The sequence below is a fragment of the Pseudophryne corroboree genome, chromosome 4 (genome assembly GCF_028390025.1).
Source record: "Pseudophryne corroboree isolate aPseCor3 chromosome 4, aPseCor3.hap2, whole genome shotgun sequence".
Classification (NCBI taxonomy): domain Eukaryota; kingdom Metazoa; phylum Chordata; class Amphibia; order Anura; family Myobatrachidae; genus Pseudophryne; species Pseudophryne corroboree.
In genome coordinates this window covers 170394366-170406888 of record NC_086447.1, presented here as the reverse complement: position 1 = coordinate 170406888, position 12523 = coordinate 170394366, and the positions used below count along the sequence as shown (strand labels likewise).

At 46.3% G+C, this 12523-nt stretch overlaps 1 long non-coding RNA gene across 1 annotated transcript; it reads right to left on the bottom strand.

The window, feature by feature from the left end:
- Nucleotides 1–535: 535 nt before the first annotated feature.
- Nucleotides 536–11775, bottom strand: LOC134911214 (uncharacterized). The gene is made up of 2 exons (XR_010176408.1): nucleotides 11496–11775; nucleotides 536–1493 (listed from the first exon to the last, which is right to left on the bottom strand). It is a non-coding gene; the product is annotated as an uncharacterized LOC134911214 (long non-coding RNA).
- Nucleotides 11776–12523: the final 748 nt, after the last annotated feature.

Sequence of the window (12523 nt, the reverse complement as noted above, 5' to 3'; positions counted from 1 at the left end):
GGTTCATCTCATAACCCAACGGGCTGTAACACACTACCCGGTTTTGGCCGGACGGCAAAAAGCCGGACAAAAGCTGTCCGTTTTTTTGCCGGCCGGCTGAGCCTTTCACATGCAACAGCTTTTAGCCGGTTTTAATGCTGTGGTTCTAAATTGGGATGAAGTAGGCATGTGCAGCAGCAGCAGCAGCATTTCACAGTGTGTGTGTGACTGAGCAGCATTATCACATGGATCGCAAACGTATTATTGCGCTGTGGTTGTTATATTGTCGCCGACGAGCACAGAGGCATAAGCGGCTTTATTGGGTTCACCCAATAAACTTAAGAAGAGATGAACTGAATACATTCAACTCACTATTTGAAGACCTAAGAGCAGATGAGAATAAATTCTTCAATTATTTCCGCATGTCCTTGTCATCTTTTGACGAATTACATATGCGGCTGAGAGACCATATTCAACATGAGAACACTACAATGCGAAATTGTATTCCACCTGTTCAAATGTTAGCAGTTACACTGAGGTAAGTAAATCAGAGACATTTGAAAGTACAATGTTTTTATTTCACACTGAAAATGGACATATTTAAAGTATGAGCAATATTTGCAATTAACTTATATCCAAAACATTAGGTAACAAATGTAACAAACAGCCAACGGTGGAAATTAAATTGCATGTGTTATGCACCATGTGTGTGATTTGTAACAAATTTGGTTGAATCAGGGCTAGATTGGTATTTATAATGGGTGCAGTGATGAAAAGTCCACGGAACTGTATGAACCAGAAGACGGTGCAGGGGATGGAGTTTGAGAGGGACAACTTTGAGGGCTATTTATTGGAGGCATGTTTCCAAAATGTGGGTACAATTGAGATGTTAGCGGAGGTTGGGCTTGTTGCATAGGATTTTGGCCATAAGGTTGTTGTAGAGGCATTGCTTGCAATAGTGTTTGGTGCATTGGCATAGACTGATAAGGCAGGGGCGAAGGCTGCAAGGATCTCCGCTTCTACTGATTTATATTAGAAATCAGTTGAAGAACCCCCATTTGGAACTGTAATATTTCATCTTCGTCTAATTTCTCTAAAGCAGGCATGATCCCCTGAAAGAAAGATATATGACGATTTGGCTTTTCAGGTTCCAGAGCCTTTAGCAGTTTTAATTCTACTTCATCTGGCTTACGGCGGCGTGTTTGTGGTCGAAAACCACCATGTGTGGCACTGGCTGCTGGTGTTGGTAGAGTCTCTGTTGTTTTTTTGGGCTCATTTTCAGTTTTCCCTAACAGCATCTTCAACTGGGTTATCTGGTATGACATCCTCCAGAGTGAAATTTTCTTCAGTATCCCGAGACACATACAATTTTTTTAAGAATTGCATCTGGTCATGAAACACATATTTCCTATGCTTCACTGCCCCAGCTCCAGATCTCTTGCTTTCTTCTATTTTTTTGAAAGACTTTGCAAAGGAGTCTCGAATATTGCTCCATATTCTCATGACTTCTTTACCTAGAACAATATCATTCAATAACAATATAAATGTTTTTCATTTTGTAATGTTTACCAAAGACCTACTGAGCAATTACTCATAGTTTGCATTTGTTCTTTTCAGATATCTGGCAAGTGGGTGCACTTTTACTGATCTACACTATAGTTATCAAATTGGAATTTCAACTGCAAATCAGATAATTAAAGAAGTTTGCCGAGCCATTTGGTCAGTCATGCAATCAGAATGCCTACCTACACCTACAAAAGAACACTGGCAATCGATAGCAGCTGATTTTGAGAAAAACGCAAACTTCCCACATTGCATAGGGGCATTAGATGGCAAACATATCTGACTAATTTGTCTATCCAGCAGCGGCTCGATGTACTTCAATTACAAAGATTACTATTCTGTAGTGTTAATGGCCATTGCAGACTCCAAATACCGCTTTGTCTATGTGAATATAGGAAGTTTTGGTAAAGACTGCGACTCTGCTATCTGGAAAAGATCTAGTCTGTGGAGGTCAATTATAACAAACACACACCAACTTCCAGACGAGAAATGTCTACCAGGAACAGAAAGTCCTAAAGTGCCATATGTGTTTGTGGGTGACGAAGCATTTGCACTTCATAAGCATCTACTCAGACCTTATGGTGGGCCAAACCTGACGCAAGACAAAAGAATTTTTAACTACCGCCTGAGTCGAGCCCGTAGATATGTGGAATGCTCATTTGGCATTCTAACTAATAAGTGGAGAATTTTCCATAGACCAATTAATGTCAATCCCGATTTTGCCGTTGACATTGTCAAGGCTTGTATAATTCTCCATAATTTTGTTAGGGCTAGAGATGGTTTTCAAATTGAGGACACTACATCAATAACAGGCTTGGAAGATTGGCAACGTGAACCCACAGCACGAGGAGGCATGACCGCAAACAACGTCAGACAAATATTTGCCAAATACTTTGTAACAGACATTAGAGCTGTGTCCTGGCAAATGTAAAAAATCTGACTGTAGTCATTTTCATTAAACTGTGCTAAAAATGTAAACACACCAGGAGATTTACGGTCAGCTGGGCCCCAGTCGTGTTTCGCACAGTCCTCCCGCACCTTGTTTGATGACGTTCACCTGTCACATCAATGACCCGTGGTGCTCCCCAGTTTTGGTTTTGGTTATGCACAATGTCAGCAACAAGTGATATGTGTGCAAACGGAGTATTGCATATATACCTTATATACCCGCAAAGTCACTGTTCAACATGTGCAGTATTTTAGGCACAATTTGTTGGCACCTTAAAATTGTTTAAGTTGCCATACTAATGTCGCTCATCTGTGTATTTTATATGTTGTGCTTTTGTTTAAAAAATCACGAAGATGTTGCGTTGTGCACCTAAACGTAGATGTGCTGCCTCATGTTACTTTGTGAATAAATTACTTTGTGTTCCCAAAAGCCTCTGAGTGCCATCACTTCTACAATTGTTCACTTTTCAAGCCTAGCACATGCTGGACCAGGCCAGGATAACAGGGTAACTTGCGTGCATTTGAGTACCGAACTACCTGTAAGTGTGTATATGTATGTATATATATATATATATATATATATATATATACACACACACAACGAAGTCTGGTGCCACTCAAGGGTCTGCACAGTTAGTCCGACAGACAGTAGATCTTGTAGATCAACGTTTCCATTTCATGTCTAAATCGGCCTCAGTTTCACATCCTGATGACAATTTAGTCATTAAATCAAAACGTTGATTTACAAGATCCACTGTCTGTTGTACTAACTGCAGAGACCCTTGAGTGGCACCCGAGTTCGTAGTGTATTTGTGAGGTATCTTACCTGGGTGAGCACCTGGCCGGTACGGACTTTAGTGGGAGTAACGGTGGATGTACATTGTGTGTGTGTGTGTGTGTGTGTGTGTGTGTGTGTGTGTATATATATATATATATATATATATATGTGGGATGCGGTCAAGATACCGCCGACGGAATCCCGACTGCCACAATCCCAACATATTCTCCCTCCGTGGGTGTCCACGACACCCATAGAGGGAGAATATAATAGTGTGCCGAGCATAGCGAGTCACCGTGCCCGCAGTGTGGCGAGTGAAGCTAGCCCGCAAGGGGCTGCGTTCCGCTCGCCACCCGTCGGGATTGTGTGGTTGGGATTCCGGCGTCGGTAACTCATCAGCGGCATTGTAATGAGTCACTACAAGCCGCCTGTGTGCGTGTGCTGCCGCCGGAGAGGAGCAGCTCCGGGGGCAGGGGAGGAGGAGGGGGACTCTGGAGCTGCAGCAGCGCAGTGTAATTGTTGGTGGCGCTGCTGCAGTTGTCCCTCTCCTTCTGCATTGTCTGGACGCCGCCGCTGTGAATGCTGGGATGCGCCTCCCTCATCCCAGCATTCACAGCGGCGGCGGCCAGCCAATGCGGAAGGAGAGGGACAGCTGCATGTGACGCTGCCACCAATTACATAGCGCTGCTATTTGTCTATCTATCTATCTATCTATCTATCTATCTATCTATCTATCTATCTCTCCTGTTTACCTAATGTATGAAAGGTGGACTGGCTGCCGTAATGTGGAAAAAGGGAAATCCTGTGTGCCAGAATGTGTGAAAAGGGGGACTGGCTGCCGTAATGTGCTAAAACAGGGATTGTCTTCCGTAATGTGTAAAAGGGGGGACTCTGGGGGTCATTACAAGTTGTTCGCTCGCTAGGAAATTTTTGCAGCGCTGTGATCATGTTAAAACTTGGCCAAACTGTGCATGCATATGCACTGCAATGCGCAGGCGTGTCGTACGGGTACAAAGAGGATCGGTGCTGGCCGATAGATTTAACGAAGAATCCATTCGCACAGTCGATCGCAAGGTGATTGCCAGGAAGAGGGTGTTTATGGTTGGCAACTGACCATTTTCTGGGAGTGTTTGCAAAAACGCAGGCGTGTCCAAGCGTTTGCAGGGCGGTTGTCTGACGTCAATTCCGGGACCAAAAAGATTAAAGTGATCGCAGTGGCTGAGTAAGTCCAGAGCTACTCAGAAACTGCAAAAACTGTTTTGGGGCCACTCAGCTGCAAAGGCGTTCCCACACTTGCCAAGCGAAAATACACTCCCCCATAGGCGGCGACTCTATGATCGCAGCGCACCAAAAAGTTACTAGCGAGCGATCAAATCCGAATGACCCCCCTCTGTCTGCCGTAATGTGTAAAAAGGGGAATCTATCAGCCGTACTGTGTAAAAGGGGCTCTACCTGGTGTAGTGGCGCAACTGTGCGGTGTAATTTAAATAATGGAGACTACTGTGCACCGTAGTATGAATTGGGATTCTTTTGTGGCCACACACCTTCCCCATGAAGCCATGACCCTATATTTTTTGGAACGGCTGCGGCGCACACTGCCCTTATATTACATAAGTGTGGGGGCCGCTGATGCTGTTTTTTGCACACAGCGCTAAAATGTCTAGTTACGGCACTGGTGCACAGTTGCTTGACAAAGAAAACTACAACAAAAAAGTATTCCCAGTTTGGCCCAATAGAAAGTTGATTAGAAAAATGTACTGAGTCCGAAAAGAACACAAACACACACATATACATAGATATATAGACATATATATATATATAAATGACACAACTGTATTATAAATCGAAACAATAAATCAAATACTAACCAAACAGTTCTTTATCATTCTCAGCAAGCTCATTGAAATCAGCTTTCAAATCACAGCAAAGCTCGTGCCAAGCCTTTCTGGTGGCATTTCTGTCTTTATAAATTTCAAGAGTTTTATCCCACAAAACTGGTCTGATTTCTACCATGGAAATCAGTCTCTCAGTGTCAATATCTAGCTCTGCCATTTTCTCCAAACTACGCCTGCAGTGAGTGCACTGATGTGGGCGGGTTGTACTGTGTTTTTATCAATAAACCATGTGATGTATGGGCGGGGAAACACATCGTTCCCGGCTAATAGCTGTTGTGTGTGTAAGCACTCATTGACAGTGCTTATACACTGAATCGGACGGACGGCAGGAGCACGGGCTGGCAGCCGGACTATTCAGTGGTGAGTCCCGGCTGTTACCCGGCAGCCGGGCCGGCACCGTGCCGTGTGTAAGGACACATTGCGCTGCATGTGTCTTTACATCACGGCAGCGGTTAAAAGCCGGCCGTGTGTTTGCCGGGCGGCGACAGCCGCCTCGTGTGTTTTAGCACAACTGGATCTAATGGTAATCGGTAGGAAAAGAAGGTGCCCGGACACTCCAGCAACCCAAATGTGGTATCCAAGCTCAGGGTAGTATAACTCAGTTAGTCAGTGTTAGAAGCCATTCACGCTTAATGCGTTTCAATCATTGCGGTTCTTCCTCAGAAGTGTCTGGTGGCTAGTGACATTGATCGAGGTTTTATACCTTTTCTAATGAGGAGCAGGTGCTCACGCTTAAAACATTATAAAGTGTTAAACAATGCAGAATGTCCGATCGCCTCTGGTGTCTGAATGCGCTTTGCGTTCCAGCATGCGTTCCACCTATGTGCGTATAACCGGAAGTCAAGTCTTTCCATTGGTATGATAAGGAACCTGGAAAGACTTTACTTCCGGTTATGCGCACATAGGTGGAACGCACGCTGGAACACAAAGCACATTCAGACACTGGAGCCAATTACCTTGAGATATCTGCACTGCTGGTCTTTCTTTCTCTTTTATGAGAATATGTTGTGGAAATGTGACTTCACCTTATGAATTGCAGAACATAAGGGATTGAAGGATCTCTCTATGGGGGTCATTCCGAGTTGATCGCTCGCTAGCTGTTTTTAGCAGCCGTGCAAACGCAAAGTCGCCGCCCACGGTGAAGTGTATTTTCGCTGTGCAAGTGTGCGAACGACTGTGCAGCCGAGCGCAGCAAAAACATTTTATGCAGTTTCTGAGTAGGTCTGAACTTACTCAGCCGCTGCGATCACTTGAGCCTATCTGGTCCTGGAATTGACGTCAGACAACCGCCCTGCAAATGCCTGGACACGCCTGCGTTTTCCAACCACTCCCAGAAAACGGTCAGTTGCCACCCACAAACGCCTTCTTTCTGTCAATCTCCTTGCAATCGGCTGTGCGAATGGATTCTTCGTTAAATCCATCGCTCAGCAACGATCCGCTTTGTACCCGTACAAAGCACCTGCGCATTGCGGTGCATACGCATGTGCAGTAGTGACCTGAACGCTGCGCTGCAAAAACTGCAGTGTGCGATCAGGTCGGAATGACCCCCTATATTGGCAATATCCTATGAACTTACAGACAATATGAGGAAATTACAACATATTTACACGGGTGATTACATGTTTTTTCTATGCATTTTAATAAGTGAGAACGTGTGGTAAGAGATGATTGCGCAATTTTCTATTACTCCTTTTTTTCTATTGGTTAATTATTGTTGGAACCAAGGTGAAGGTTCCGTGGAATAGAAAGATGCTGCATTAGGTTTCTGTACATATGTGCAGAGTGACCCAGTTTCTTTTGTTCATTAGCAATCCGTAATATGACCCCCTTCCTTCCCCAGCACGCATTAATATGACACAACCCCCCCTCCCTAGCACACATTAATATGACACTACCCCTTCCCCAACACGCATTAATATGACACTACCCCCAGGGCCGTCTTTTCGTATGGGCTCAGTGGGCTCTTGCCCAAGGGCCCGAGGAGTATAAGGGCCCTATGCTGATAGCTGAGGGTCCCCTCTTTCCAGGGGTACCAGATTTTTGAAAATCGGCCCTGGGGAACCAGAGATATCTGACTTGAAAGCAGTGGTCCCCATCCTAGCCTGTTAATTGCTCTTCCCAGCCAGATATCTCGGGTTTTGTTTGACTTAGAGTTTTTCTGATAGTATACTCCAAAAGCTGTGACTCTCCACTTGTGGTGGACACTGGTAGCTTGTCTCTACTATGCCCAGAGCCAGAGATATAAGCCTTCCAGCAGCTGATCCCTGCTCCAGCTCCACACGGCTGGTATGCAGTTTTATATTTTCGTTGGTGAATTGCTCTGGCTCCTGAACTCTGATCCCCAAGTCCCTAGCACCTCCTAAAAGGTGGGACTCTCTAGTTTTGTATCCCATTCAAAGCTAAGAAATATATTTTCAGGAACTTGAGATATCTGCAGTCAAGTAAGCTGCCCACCCCCCCACCGGAAAATGATGAATATTAAGCCCACTCCATTATCCTCCCCTCCCCTACGTATTAAACCCCCCCTACCACCCTGGAAGTCATGTACCAGGGCTTCTTCATTCAACCCAATGCCCCTTCTACAGTTTAGCCCCATCTGTGCAGTAAAGGAGTAATTAGCAGAAATTACTGCTCCAGGTCCTACAAGCTGAGCAGAAAATAGAACACCCACTACCGCTCGCAGGACATCAAAGCTGCCGCTGATAGCACCCCCCACCCCTACCGCTGGAGGATGGGTAGGGGGCTCACTGCATTGCTGTGCCCAGGGGCCTACACTGCTGTTAAGACGGGCCTGACTACCCCCTCCCCAACACAAATTTATATGACACTACCCCCCCTCCCTTGCACACATTAATATGACACTAGCCCCCTCCCCAGCATGCATTAATATCACACTACCCCCCTTCCCAGCACACATTATTATGACACCCCCTCCCCTCCCCAGCACACATTATTATGACACCCCCTCCCCTCCCCAGCACACATTATTATGACACCACCTCCCCTCCCCAGCACACATTATTATGACACCCCCCTTCCCAGCACACATTATTATGACACCCCCTTCCCAGCACACATAAATATGACACCTCCTTTCCCAGCATGCATTAATATGACACTACCCCCCCAGCATGCATTATTATGACCCCCCCTCCCCAGCACACATTATTATGACACCCCCTTTCCCCAGCACACATTATTACGACACCCCACTCCCCAGCACACATTATTATGACACCCCCTTTCCCCAGCACACATTATTATGACACCCCCCCTCCCCAGCACACATCATTATGACCCCCCCTCCCCAGCACACATCATTATGACCCCCCCTCCCCAGCACACATTATTATGACCCTCCCTCCCCAGCACACATTATTATGACACCCCCTTTCCTCAGCACACATTATTATGACACCCCCTTTCCTCAGCACACATTATTATGACACCCCCTTTCCCCAGCACACATTATTATGACACCCCCCCTCCCCAGCACACATTATTATGACACCCCCTTTCCCCAGCACACATTATTACGACACCCCACTCCCCAGCACACATTATTATGACACCCCCTTTCCCCAGCACACATTATTATGACACCCCCCTCCCCAGCACACATTATTATGACCCCCCCTCCCCAGCACACATTATTATGACCCTCCCTCCCCAGCAGAGGCAGAACTCTGGGAGGCAACGGAGTCATCTGCCGCCGGGCTTCTGCTCTGAAGGGGGGCACCTTTCCTCCCATTCTGTGACACCATTGAATTAAGTTAATTGATAGCTGTCGCTGTCTTTTCAGTGGCCGACTTCCTCACTGGTCCCAGCACCTTACACATCACACCTTTTTATTATACTGTAGATACACATTTTACAAGTGTCATACCCAGGATTAGAAATAGAAACCACCACCTATTACACTGGAAGCAGACACCTTACTGATAAAGCTGTTTGCTCCTGTATAGGAAATATGAGAATTTTAACTATATGAAGATACTTCTCTGACAATTACACGTAACTTCATATAGTTAGAATTCTCATGCTTACTGTACAGGAGCAAATAACTCCATCAGTAAAGTGTCTGCTGTTAGTGTAACAGGTCATGGGTTCTAATCCTGGGTATGACTGCTACGAAATGTGTGATTTAAAATAAAAGACAATTAAATGTATAAATACAGTATACACATTTTTTTCAGAACACTCCATATACACACACATACATACATACATACATACATACATATATTTATCTTAATATAGGAAATAGGGGGGCACCAATATTTATCTTGCCTCCGGGCAACTCTGACGAACTTACGCCACTGCTCCCCAGCACACATTATTATGACACCCCCTTTCCTCAGCACACATTATTATGACCCCCCCCAGCACACATTATTATGACACCCCCTTTCCTCAGCACACATTATTATGACCCCCCCAGCACACATTATGACACCCCTCCCCCCAGCACACATTATTATGACATCCCCCCAGCACACATTATGACACCCCTCCCCCCAGCCAGGGCCGGATTAACAATGGGGCGGATGGAGCTGCAGCTCCAGGCCCCCCATCACAATAGGCCCACAGGATCTTCTGTGCTGCTGCAGCAAGGAAATTTTTTCCCCTGCTACAGCAGCTTGCAAGTGACAGTCTGAAGCTCCGCTCCCACCTGGGCGTAGATGTATTATTGATAGTAGTAGTAGGACTGACTGCGTCTGCTACTGCTGGCCGAACGGCTCAGAATGCCAGTACACAGCCACACTTCGGCAGATGATCTGGAAGCTCGACAGGGGGCGTGGCTACACGGAGTCCAGGGGGCGGAGCTACACGGGACTGTCTCAGGCTGCCTGCTGCTCACATGGCTGCTGCTGTGCTGTGAGAGGGAGAGTTGAAGCCATACTTGCCTACTTTTGGAAACTAGTTTCAGGGAGATTCAAGATGGTATGAGAGCTTGCATGGCACGTCACTGAAGGGACGTGTCATGCTCCACCTAAAGGGTGTGTCTATTGCCATTCAGGGGGATGTCCTGCAGGTAGAAACTAAATTACTTAGAGCAGCATGCTGCCAGGGGGTGCGTGTGTATGGGTGGCATATGTAGTTGCACATACAGGAGTCAGTGCCAGCTTATACGCAGGAGTCGGTGCCAGCCTACACACACACAAACACACACACACACAGGGGTCAGTGCCAGACTACACACACAGGGGTCAGTGCCATTCCTACACATATACACATTGTTCAGTGCCAGTATACAAACAGGAATCAGTGCCAGCCTACACACTCACACACCAAACAGGACAATATTAACCTACACACAGTGCCGGCATATGAGGCCACTGAGGTAGAACCACTTACACTCACTTTGGGATTGGGCACTCCTCATAGAAACATAGATTTGATGGCAGATAAGAACCACTTGGAACATCTAGTCTGCCCATATATACTCTAGGGTTATTTATATATTTTTTCGGGAGGCAATTAACCTACCAGTATATTTTTGGACTGTGGCAGATATCGCCATTACCGATAGCCAAAAATACATTGCATCTCAATCAGTTTATCACCCTTATGGAAAGAATGAATATTATGTGTTAGATATCCTTGGTAACACTGCAGCCTGAATCTCCGAAGTGTCTATTAGATTGTTCAATAGTAAATTGGCAACACAGTGATAGTAACAGTAGCAGTTATATAGTTGTTAAAGAATTAAAGTATGGTTATTATGTTGCAATGCCTCAAGGAGATAGATAGATAGATAGATAGATAGATAGATAGATAGATAGATAGATAGATAGATAGATAGATAGATAGATAAAAAAAAAATATTATTCGCTGTATAGACTGCTAATATATTGCCACCGTAGAGCATGGGACAGTGTGTGTCTGGATTGGTATCGCACACTGTGGGTATACTACATTATATAGGTAATTAACATTATAGAGTACAGGGTAAATAGAGTGTTCAATTGTTCAGTAGATGTGTACCAATCAGATCAGTGCATTTAGTAACCAGTAATAATTACAAATCTTGTTCATGGTGAATATTATGTTGCTAATATATATTTCCAGTCCCTGGATGAAATAATAACAGCTAACCCTAAACTGAGAGTTACACACAAGGGTAAGGAATAGGAGGGACTGTTTAATCTCCCAGCACGGAAGGCAGAGATAGGGAAGGTCATGTTAAGTTTACTGAACCACATGCAGCAGCGGGTGCCCGGCCAGTCTGCAGTAGGAGGCCAGAGGTCACATCTGATACGTGCAAGAGTATTTTCCTGCCGCCCCCGGACTGTCAATCGTCCCACCAAGCAAGTTCATCCATCACTCACCCCTCCTAGATGATGTCTCACTGCCCGCAGGTCTGCATGCTAGGGGGGAGATGCGGAGGGATCAGAAGCTGCTGCCGCTGCCACGGCCAATGGAGATGGACACTGCGCGGTAAGGTGTCCATAGTGGCTGTCCGCTCGCAGACTCTGCAGGGCTGGCTCTCCGCGATGCTGTCCATGCCCCCTCACCGTGCATTCCCAACCTATTTTGCATGCCCACTTCAAACTCTGCTCCCGTGGTGGCCGGACTTGCGCATGCGCCGTTCAGGTTTCTTGCGGGGCTAGGGGATTCCGGGGGATTGGGAGGGCTGTGCGGGGCAGCGGAAGAATGTTTGCAGGATCGGGAGCCTCCCGCAGAATGCGGGAGTGTTGGCAAGTATGAGCTGATGCACATGCAGGGCAGCCAGTGAGAGTAAACTCTGCTGTAGTGTGTAAGGTAAGAGTGAGTGGGGGGGGGGGGAATTGTGTGTGTGTGAGCTTCTGTGACTGTGATTTCCATGTGAACTTCTATATGTGTGTGTGTTTTGTATGTGAGGTTCTGCAGGGAGTAGGATTTAATATAGCATGGGTGAGAGAGTGCAGGTGCAGGGAGTGTGTGAGTGTAATATAGCAAGGGTGAGAGAGTGCAGGTGCAGGGAGTGTGTGAGTGTAATATAGCAAGGGTGAGAGAGTGCAGGTGCAGGGAGTGTGTGAGTGTAATATAGCAAGGGTGAGAGAGTGCAGGTGCAGGGAGTGTGTGAGAGTAATATAGCGCAAGGGTAAGAGTGTGAGTGTAATAAAGTGCTGGAGCAGGGAGTGTGTGTGTGAAACAGCGCGGGGGGCGGGAGTGAGTGACTGTAATAGAGAGCGGGGAGCAGGAGTGTGTGAGCGTAATATAGTGCAAGGGTGAGAGAGTGCAGGTGCAGGGAGTGTGTGAGTGTAATATAACGCAAGGGTAAGAGTGTGTGAGTGTAATAAAGTGCGGGAGCAGGGAGTGTGTGTGATACAGCGCGGGGGGCGGGAGTGTGTGAGCATAATATAGCGCAAGGGTG